The sequence below is a fragment of the Protobothrops mucrosquamatus genome, unplaced genomic scaffold (assembly GCF_001527695.2).
Source record: "Protobothrops mucrosquamatus isolate PMUCROS unplaced genomic scaffold, P.Mucros_1.0 scaffold4676, whole genome shotgun sequence".
Taxonomy (NCBI): domain Eukaryota; kingdom Metazoa; phylum Chordata; class Lepidosauria; order Squamata; family Viperidae; genus Protobothrops; species Protobothrops mucrosquamatus.
The window spans coordinates 29,459-36,558 of record NW_015390572.1 but is presented as its reverse complement, the minus strand read 5'-3'; the positions used below and the strand labels follow the sequence as shown (position 1 = coordinate 36,558).

At 46.6% G+C, this 7,100-nt stretch overlaps 1 long non-coding RNA gene across 1 annotated transcript in view; it reads right to left on the bottom strand.

Annotated features, from left to right (window-relative positions):
- Positions 1-1,202: 1,202 nt before the first annotated feature.
- Positions 1,203-7,100, bottom strand: part of LOC107299211 — a 28,162-nt gene continuing 22,264 nt past the window's right edge. The window contains exon 3 of the long non-coding RNA XR_001549173.1: positions 1,203-1,332. This is a non-coding gene — a long non-coding RNA (uncharacterized LOC107299211). The remainder of the gene's footprint in view (positions 1,333-7,100) is intronic.

Here is a 7,100-nt window from a genome sequence, read left to right as displayed (position 1 = left end):
TGGCCTGCTCTTCTCCACATTCCTCTGAAGCCACAGACCCCTCTCCCTCCACCTCCATAGGGTCCCATTCCAGCTCATTTTCCTCCGCAGAATCAGGCTCTGACGGAGGCATGACAGGACCGTCGGTACTTTGAACAGTTGCAAGCAACCGGTCGTAAGTCAAGGGTGGCCTATATCTTCCTAAAATTCCACAAGCCTTGCCAATTCATTCTAAAGCACGGGACAGCAGACCAAACATCTAGCCTTCCAGAAACACACATTAGAAAATAGACTACAGTTGGGGCGCGCAACTTTTTGAATCGAAGCTATCGCCAATTCCGTCTTGGGCAACTCAAAATGACCGAAACACAGGACCCTTCTGCATTTGTTTTGGGACTCGAATATTTGAAACTGGTTCAATTTTGAAACGTTACGCCTATCTTGAAATCGCAGCCGTGACTCAGCCAGTAGGCTGGGTACTGTAGCGTTTGGAGTGTTAATGTAGAGGTGAGAAGCCTAAAATGTGAGTTTTCCCTCTCTCTTTTCTCTGAATTGCCTATTTCAAAGCGTTTGTGTGAAAGGGGGAGGGAGAGGAAAGACAGAAACCCGTGGACTGTTTGATCTCCAGGCAATAAAAGAAAAAAAACATTAATTAATATTATGTAACAAGAGAAAGCGACTCGAGCTAACACCGGATCTATTTTGAGACTATCAAAGAGATACAACTTATTATTTCTCCACCTTCCTTTCATTAACAACAGGAGGAACGGAGCTTTGTCGGCGTAACCTGTGGCACGGAAGGCAGGCCTGACATTACCTTCTCTGCTCAGTGAGCACAATCCACACACCCAGCAAACAATTGTTTTGCCAGTTTGAAACCGGCCCTGGGGAAACACTATTTCTCCTGTCAACTTGAACGTTTTCCTCTGGGATTCCCTGATTATCTCCTCCACGGCTAAGCTTGCTTTCCCAGCGGAAGCAGAATTGGGGAATTAGAATTTGCAGGTGTGAAGAGAGAACTCTGATCAAATAAAGTTTGTTCCGTGATGCTGATTCTCTCACACACAAAAAAAAACCCCAGCAAAGATCGGGCATGTGCGCTCAGATCTGGTCCCAATTTGTAAGCCGTGGTTTGCAATGCAGATTTTTTTTTTTTTTTTAAATTCTCTGCACAAGCCCTGAAAACTACCGGCCCCAAAAGAGACAGGAACTTACCTGGGTGGCCATCTTGCCGTAATCGATCCATCGCAGGGTGGCAAAATTGGTGGACTCGGCGCAGTTGAATCCATGGTTGAAGCCCGCATGGTAGCCGTAAGGGAAAGTAATCATGAATTCTCCAGCTTCCTGGGTGATCTGAAAAGAGAGAAGGGAGAAATTTATGTTCCAAGTGGACAGGAAGCAACAAGAACAAGATTGAAGGTAAACAAGTTAAGTTTTCAGTGACCCTGTTTTCAAAGAGCGGCGTGCAACTTATACGAGAGAAATTCACTTTATAACCAAATTATCTCCGCACACAGACATACAGGCGAGTCCAGTGCTGGCGCTCAAGGAGCGCTTCATGTATCTTCCATATTTTCTACATATCTTAGCAGAATACAGAATGACAGAGTTTGAAGGGACCTCGGAGGTCTTCTAGTCCAACCCCCTGCTCAAGCAGGAGACCCTCTACCATTTCAGACAAGTGGCTGTCCAGTCTCTAATTGAAAACCTCCAGCGATGGAGCACCCACAACTTCTGGAGGCAGGCGGTTCCACTGGTTAATTGTTATCATGGTCAGGAAATTCCCTTCCTTCCTTCCTCCCTCCCTCCCTTTCTCTCTCTCTCTCCTCTCTCTCTTTCTGTAACCTACTTGTTCAGGATCCAACATTTCTATTTCTCAATTAGAAAATCTTAAGGACTAGAAATTTGGATGAAGGGAAATCAAGCTGGTGCTGCCTTCTGAAGATGGGATTCCGCTCCCTTCAACCCTAACCTTAACCCTTGGCTGTGATTCCCACCCTCCCCTTTGCCCTTCCTTCCTTCCTTCCTTCCTTCCTTCCTTCCCTTCCCTTCCCTTCCCTTCCCTTCCCTTCTGAATAACAGACTTGAAAGGGACCTTGGAGGCCTTCTAGTCCAACCCCCTGCTCAAGCAGGAGACCCTCTACCATTTCAGACAAGTGGCTGTCCGGTCTCTTCTTAAAAATCTCCAGTGATGGAGCACCCACAACGTCTGATTAATTGTTCTTGCTGTCCGTAATTCTAGGTTGCATCTCTCCTGGAGACGTTTCCAACCAAACGTGACTAATAAGATTATGGAAACCACTGGACCTCTGCAGTGCTCTCGACGTGGGGCTGCCCTGGAAGACCATTTGGAAGCTTCAATTGGTGCAGAAGGCAGCAGCACAGGTAGTCAATGGTGCCTGTTATTCGGTGTGTGTTATGTCTTTACTGGGTGAGCTGCATGGGTTGCCTGTGTGCTTCTAAGTTCAATTCAAGGGGTTTGGTTTAAAGCCCTTCCTGGTTTGAGACTGGGTTATTTGAAGGGCTGCCTCCCCCAGATTGGTTGGATTTGTTTGAGCAGATACCATTGCAATCTGATCGCCATCATCACCCCCTAAGGCAGGGGTAGGCAACCTTGGCTCTTTGATGACTTGAGGACTTAAACTCCCAGAATTCCTGAGCCAGCATGGCTCAGCTTGGAAACCTCTCCCTTTCCCCTCAGCATGGCTGGCTCAGGAATTCTGGGAGTTGAAGTCCACCAGTCATCAAAGAGCCAAGGTTGCCTACCCCTGCTCTATCCCCAAATATTCCTGTCTCAACACAGCAAACAGGCTGTCCTGTTTGACAAACAGACTTGAAAGGGACCTTGGAGGCCTTCTAGTCCAACCCCCTGCTCGGGCAGGAAATCCTATACCATTTCAGACAAATGGTTGTCCAATCTCTTTTTAAAAAAAACTTCCAGTTTTGGAGCACCCACAACTTCTGGAGGCAAGCAGTTCCACTGGTTAATTGTCCTCACTGTCAGGAAGTTTCTCCTTAGTTCTAGGTTGCTTCTCTCCTTGATGAGTTTCCACCCGTTGCTTCTTGTCCTGCCTTCAGGCGCTTTGGAGAACAGCTTGACTCCCTCTTCTTTGGGGCAGCCCCTGAGATACTGGAACACGGCTATTCTGTCCCCCCTCGTCCTTCTCTTCATTAGACTAGACATACCCAATTAATCCACCCAATGCCCCACATAAGCCTCTTTCGATTCACAGATACCATGAATCCAAGGATTGACTGAGGAATGCTAAGGGAGGGAAGCTAAGGGAGGGGAGCAGACAGGAGACATCAACCCAACATTGTAGAGAAGAGAACGGGCAGGTTCCTTGGTGTCAGCTGCCTTATCAAGGCTAGCCCCAAAAAGTGGATTTATCTCTGCTGCTACTGCTTTTGAGTAAAATCCTAGGCAGGCACAGTCCAAATGCTGCTGACAAGCTCTACACACAGAGCTGAGCCCCAGTAAATTCCAACATCTAAATATGCCTCTGTGGAGCAAGGCGATCAAAAAGCGCAGAAGCATTAGGGTGTCTATCTCACACACAAAGTCCTTATCTCAGTACACCCCTCTTTTAGATTTGTTTAGAAGTTCCTTTCTTTCTCCCAAACATTTCCCCTCTCTTCATTTAGATTTACACATGGTGTGTGTGTGTGAGTGCACACGCCTAAATCCAAAATACCAAAGAGAAAATCCAAGATTGAGACAAATATCACCAGAATTGAGATGAGAGAGAGAGAAAAAGGATGTCAAGAACTGAGTCCCGGTTTACGATGACACTAAATTCACACGTCGTTTGAGAGCCGAAACCCATCGCTGTAAATGTCACTGGATTGGAAATATATGGGAAAGGGGGGGGGGGTTCTTATCTATTACGAGACTAGGCAAGCGAGGTGTAACGTGTTTAGCTTTGCAGACGTTTTAGAGAATAAACAAATTTCTCATTCAATTCTGCAGATTGAAGTGGAAGACATCCAAAGTTAACATAACATAGAGATGAATGAATGAATGAATGAATGAAAGAGAGGGAGGGAGGGAGGGAGGGAGGGAGGGAGGAAAGGAAGGAAGGAAGGAAGGAAGGAAGGAAGGAAGGAAGGAAGGAAGGAAGGAAGGAAGGAAGGAAGGAATTTTCTGACGGTGAGAACAATTGACCAGTGGAACAGCCTGCCACCAGAAGTTGTGGATGCTCCATCACTGGAGTTTTTAAGAAGAGACAGGACAGCCGTTTGACTGAAATGGTAGAGTCTCCTGTTTGAGCAGGGGTTGGGCTAGAAGACCTCCAAGATCCCTTCCAACTCTTTTACTCAAGGAAGGAAGGAAGGAAGGAAGGAAGGAAGGAAGGAAGGAAGGAAGGAAGGAAGGAAGGAAGGAAGGAAGGAAGGAAGGAAGGAAGGAAGGAAGGAAGGAAGGAAGGAAGGAAGGAAGGAAAAGGCTTTTCAAAATACCCTTGCAAAAGTGGAATACCTTTGAGCTAATGCTTGTTCAATTTATCTGCCTGCAAGTTTGTATATAGACAGTCCTCAATTTACAGGCCCTGACCTATGACTGTTTTTCATACTTATGACCGCAGCACCACCCCTACAGTCATGCGATCAAAATTTGGACACGTGGCAACTGCCTCATATTTATGACGGTTACAATGTCCTAGGATCATGTGATCTCCTTTAGCGACCTTCTCACAAGCAAAAGTGGCCAGATAATCACACCAATGGTTTATCTTCATTTCAAGCCCCAGAACGATCTGTTCTGAAGCCACTCCTGTCAACAACGTTCCACCAATAAATAAATTAGAAAAAAATGTTCTGGCTGGCAAAGCGACCAGTCATAACTAAAGCCAACCCCCGCTGCCCCTTGCAACTGAAAGGTCCCAAATTTACTGACTTCTGCAAAGCCGTCGCAGACTAAATGGAGAAATCGATAGGCGATTACAGAAATACACGTTTTTAATTATTAAAAAGCTCGGCTATCGATCCGAGTTCTTTGGAGAAGTAAATACTTTTCAAAAGATTTATAAATGCCCAGGTACCGGTGCCAGGAATTTCTACCAAGGGATTTTTCCAGGCGGCGTTTAGTGAGGAGGAAAAAAAAAAAAAGTGTGGGGCAAGCCTTCTGGATAACTCCTTTTTGATTGGAAGGTGACCCTAAAATTGGTTCCTGCTTCAATTTAACATCCTAAGTAAGGTCAAGGCTCCTGTTCAATTTTTTTTTATAAACTTACTCAAGACTCCACCAAGGGGGGGGGGTCTTCATTTGGTGCAAAATCTGACAGCCTGCATGGTTCTATGCAAGTCTAGATTTGAACACAGGTCACATCTCTTGCGGGAGCTGCATTGGCTACCAATTTGCTTCCAGGTCTAGTTCAAGGGGCTGATTATTGCTGTTAAAAGCTCTACCTGGTCTGGGCACAGCTTATTTGAAGGACCATTTTTTTCACAGCTAGATCTCCCCAACCCACTAAAGTGGGGAGACAGGGGCTGTTATGGGTCCCCTATCTTCAGAAGGTCCACCTCGTGGGACCAAGAAGAAGGGTCTGCTGTGTTGGCCCCATCCCCGTGGAGGTAAGATTGGAAATAGGATGCTATGGGTCCCCTGTGTTAAGGAGGTCCACCTGGCAGGACCAGGAAGATGGCCCAACCCTGTGTTGACTCTCTCCCTCTCTGCAGGGAACATCAACCCTGCAGAGATAAGATTGGTCCCACCTTGATACTTGAAAGGCCCGGAAGACATGGTTTTGCCAGTGGGCCTGGGGTCCCTAGAGTGATACACAGCCCATCAAGTGGATGGTTTGACCACAGATGGTCCTTGACTTACAACTGCTCATTCAGTAGCCATTTGAAGTTACAACGGCACGGAAAAAAGTGACTTACGGCCACGTTTCACAATTACGACCGTTGCAGCATCCTCCCCGCCACGTAATCCAAATTTGGAGACTTGGCAACTGGTTCCTCTTTATGACGGTTGCATTGTCCCGGGGTCGTATGATCCCCTTTTTCCGACCTTCCGGCAAGCAAAGTCAATCGGGAAGCCAGACTCACTAAACAACCGCGTGACTAACTTAACAATTTGCAGTGCTTCACTTAACAACTGTGGCAAGGCAGGTCTCTAAACGGGGCAAAATTCACTTAAAAACTGTCTCACTTAGCAACAGAAATTTTGGGGCTCAATCACTTAAATAGGAGCCAACCGTGTGCTGCAGCTACTAAAAAAAGCCAACACAGTGCTAGGCTGCATGAACAGAGGGAGAGAATCAAGATCACGTGAAGTATTAATACCACTTTACAAGGCCTTGGTAAGGCCACACTTGGAATACTGCATCCAGTTTTGGTCACCACGATGTAAAAAAGACGTTGAGACTCTAGAAAGAGTACAGAGAAGAGCAACAAAGATGATCAGGGGACTGGAGGCTAAAACATACAAGGAACGGTTGCTGGAATTGGGCATTCTAGTTTAATGAAGAGAAGGACGAGGGGGGACATGATAGCAGTCTTCCAATATCTCAGGGGCTGCCACAAAGAAGAGGGAGTCAAGCTATTCTCCAAAGCACCTGAAGGCAGGACAAGAAGCAACGGATGGAAACTAACCAAGGAGAGAAGCAACCTAGAACTAAGGAGAAACTTCCTGACAGTGAGAACAATTAATCAGTGGAACAACCTGCCTCCAGAAGCGGTGAATGCTCCAACACTGGAAGTTTTTAAGAAGAGACTGGACAGCCATTTGTCCGAAATGGTATAGGGTTTCCTGCCTGAGCAGGGGTTGGACTAAATGACCTCCAAGGTCCCTTCCAACTTTTTTATCATCATCATCATCATCATCATCATCACCATCATCATCATTAAATGGTATAGGGTTTCCTGCCTGAGCAGGGGGTTGGACTAGATGACCTCCGAGGTCCCTCCCAACTTTATTATTACTGTAGCGCTACCTCTTCAGAGGCCGCCAATGCCCAGGCCCTCCCGGCCACAACCCCCCTTGTCCAGCCTTGCGGTAATGTTCTTTAGAGATCGGTGAGATGTCTTACAACCGGAACCCAGGCAGCATTGATGGGTGGCAGGCTCTTCTTGCTGAAGCAGGACTTTCAGGCACGAACTTAACCGGTCACAATGGTTGA